We start from the raw sequence: 3,532 nt of genomic DNA, 5'->3' as shown, positions 1-3,532 counted from the left end.
AGGTGAGGGAAGTAGGAGGTGAGTGTGGTCAGAAGTGAGGGATGTTGGAGGTGAGCATGTTCGGAGGTGAGAGTGGTCGGAGGTGAGTGTGGTCGGGGGTGAGTGTGGTTGGAGGTGAGGGAGGTCGGAAGTGAGGAAGGTCAGAGGTGATGGACGTCAGAGGTGAGGGAGGTTGGAGATGAAGGAGATTGGAGGTGTGTGTGGTCAGAGGTGTATGTGGTCAGAGGTGAGGGTGGTCGTAGGTGAGCGTGGTCGGAGGCGAGCATGGTTGGAGGTGAGGGAGGTCACAGGTGAGGGTGGTTGGAGGTGAGGGTGGTCGAAGTGAGCGTGGTCAGAAGTGAGGGATGTTGGAGGTGAGTGTGGTCGGGGGTGAGCGTGGTTGGAGGTGAATGTGTTTGGAGGTGAGGAAAGTAGGGGGTGAGTGTGGTCAGAGGTGAGGGAGGTCGGAAGTGAGGAAGGTCAGAGGTGATGGACCTCAGAGGTGAGGGAGATCGGAGGTGTGTGTGGTCGGAGGTGAGGGTGGTCGTAGGTGAGCATGGTTGGAGGTGAGTGTGATCGGAGGTGAGGGAGATTGGAGGGGAGTGTTGTCAGAGGGGAGGGAGGTTGGAAGCCAGGGTGGCCAGTGCTCTAAGGTGGCCATGGTGCTGTCCTCATGTCAGGTGGCAGCTCTGAGGGGCCCCTCGGCTCCAGAGACCACCTGGCAGCCACTTGCTTCAGCCCCTCTCTCCTGGGGTGCTTCCTGTGAGCAGATGCCCACACTTGCAGGTCACCGCCGTCTTGCACCAAAGTCCAGCCCAAGGGCTGCCTCCAGCACAGAGCCACCAAGATCATCACGGTGCCACCTGGACTCCCAGGGCCCATGGGGGAGTAGGGTGTGAGGGAGCAGTCCCTACCTGGGTCCCTACCTCCTACCTTGGGTTTTTAGTGCAGCTGGCAGCTGAGGGACAGAATGGACTGACACCAGCTACCCTGCCCCACCCTCCACCCCAACAGTGGAGGTTGAGAGCAAGGTGGGGAGTGCAGAGGAAGAGACAGCCTGATTCCTGGTAGTGAGCACCCTATCACTGGAGGGATTCAAGCCTGTGCTGGGGTCCTGGAGAGGAATAGTCACCATTGGCTTCCCCCCAAGACGGCGCGTGGTGTGAAGTGAGCTGTTCACGGGAAGCCCAGGAGGTGGCGCTGTGGGGACCACCAAGGCCCGACAGGTTCAGCGCCTGGACAAGCGGGGTCAGCAGGGGCAGCCCAGGACCAGCATGAGACAGGCAAGGTCCTGGCAGAGCTCGCTTGCCTGGGAACCCTGTCATCCTCCCTCCCACCCATCCAACCAAGAGCTGAGGAGCTGCACATCTTTCTGGATTTAGGGTGACTCTTCTGCCCTGCAGCAGCTCCCGCTGTTGGCTCTCCTCCCAACAGTACAGGGTCAAGGCATGGGGGCAGTGGGCTATGGGGCTGAAAGCTGGAGCTCTGGACAGCCGTATGCTTGGCTGGCTGCGTTGCTGAAGGCCATCACCGTGGGAAACCACCCTGCTCATGCCAACGTGCCCTCATGACACAGTACATGGTTTGGCCAATGCTGGTCCATGGAGAAAAGGGCTGCGTACGCCATTGGGGTTGGGGAAGGGCCCCGGGATAAGGATCAACCTTCACACTGCCCCACCCCCAGGGTCACTGACCACACTGCCCCCTGAGGGTCCCTCACCAGAGCACTCTCAATACCCATAGTCCGCACTGTGAAGACCAGATCCATTAGCATACGTGCAGGCTTACATTGAAACAGGATTCTGGCCCGCACTCAGCCCATAGGTTCTTCTCTGAGGTGCGCTAATTGGGAAGGAACCCTGCTGTTGGGTGGGTTGTGCATTAGGCTGCTAACCACCAGGGCAGCGGTTCAAAGCCCCATCTCTCCTCATGAGGAAGATGAAGCTGTCTCCTCCCCTAAACAGGAACAGGCCCCACCACCCTACAAGGCTGTCAGAACTGACTCCACTATTGACTTGCTGACGTCTCTGAGGGGAGCCCTGGCTGCACAGTGCTTGAGCGGTCTGCTGTAGCACAGCTCGGCAGTTTGGACCCACCTGACGCTCCCCAGGAAGAGGTGGGATGACTGGCTTCCACGCAGAAGCTCCATGGGGCCATCTTAGAGGGTCTGTGAGCAGAATGGGCCGGCGCCCACACGTGTACCTGCTAGATGGCTCTCTTGCTCCCCTTCTCTCACCTCCCGCCTGGGCACCACCCCTTTGTCCTTTCATCTCACTGTGTGGGGCTCAGAGGCTGGAAAGCTAGTGGCCGCAGGCGAAGACGCCCCGATGTTGGTTTCAAAGATGGAGGAAGGGGTCACAAGCCAAAAGCTGGCCACTGGTCGTCAGATGGGCCAGGGAAATGGTTGTGCAGGAACCCTGGGGGGTGGGGACCAGCTGACCCCTACAACAGGGTGATAAAACTGAGCCACAAGATTTGTGGCCATTTGTAGCAGCAACAGGAAGCCCACACCGGCCCCGGCTCCAGGCCCAGCAGGGGAGGAGCTGGTCCTAGTGGCAGAGCCCAGTCTGGGTGCCTCTGGATTCTCAACTGTAGGTACACATAGAGGAGTCTGGTGGCACAGCGGTTTTGAGCTGGGCTGCTAGCTGCAAGGTCTGCAGTTTGAAACCACCAGCCACTCTGTGGGAGAGATGGGGCTTCCTCCTCTTGTAGCGTTATGGTCTCAGAAACCCACAGGGCAGTTCTACCTGAGTCAATATTGACTTGGGGGCCCTGTGTTGAGACGAAAAGTGACTGTCCCTAGGACATGTCCCTTCCTGACCCTTGCGCGTAGAAGGTCCCTTCACCTCAGAGGAAAAATGGGGTGGACTAGTGGACACATGGAGATGCCCCTTAGGTCTGCTTACAGTGGGACCTGGTTCTGGAGCTGTGCGGATCCTGCCCGCGGGGGGTGGGGGTGGGGTGTGAATTCTGTAGCCCTTCTGCTGCAGGTGCCCTGCATATGGCACGGTAAGGACTCAGGGCTGCACTCATGGGTGGTGGTTTTGATGTGGACAGAGGGTCACCTGCAGCTAGGGACCTGGGGTGGGGGGAGGCCATAGCTGGGGTTCAGGTGCATGAAGACAGTGGCCAAGGCCACACTCTCCCCAAGAGAACACAGGAGCCCTGGTGGTGTGGTGGTTACTCATTGGGCTGCAAACCACATGGTCGGCAGTTCGAAATCACCAGCAACAGCTCCCGGGGAGAAAGACTGGGCTTTCTAATCCAGTCATCATCAGTCTCGGAAACCCGCAGGGCCACTAGGAGCCCACATCGACTGGATGGTGGCGAGTCTCCCCAGTTTTCCCACACGAGAATTAGGCAGAGGGAATGTGTCGGAACTAAAAAAAATATTTCATTCTGAATAAAAAACAGAACAGACAGAACTCCTGGAAATCTGAAAACAACGTCATCACTACTGCAAAATTTCACAGAAATCATGGCGCAGTGGGGCCACGCCCGCTGCGCACCACCTCTCTAAGGCAGGCCAGAGAGGGCCCGGCACAGTGTGGCT

This window comes from Echinops telfairi, unplaced genomic scaffold (genome assembly GCF_000313985.2).
Source record: "Echinops telfairi isolate 266 unplaced genomic scaffold, ASM31398v2 ScPeMD7_37;HRSCAF=141, whole genome shotgun sequence".
Taxonomy (NCBI): Eukaryota; Metazoa; Chordata; class Mammalia; order Afrosoricida; family Tenrecidae; genus Echinops; species Echinops telfairi.
The sequence above is the reverse complement of the archived record's forward strand: the minus strand, read 5'-3'. Positions refer to the sequence as shown.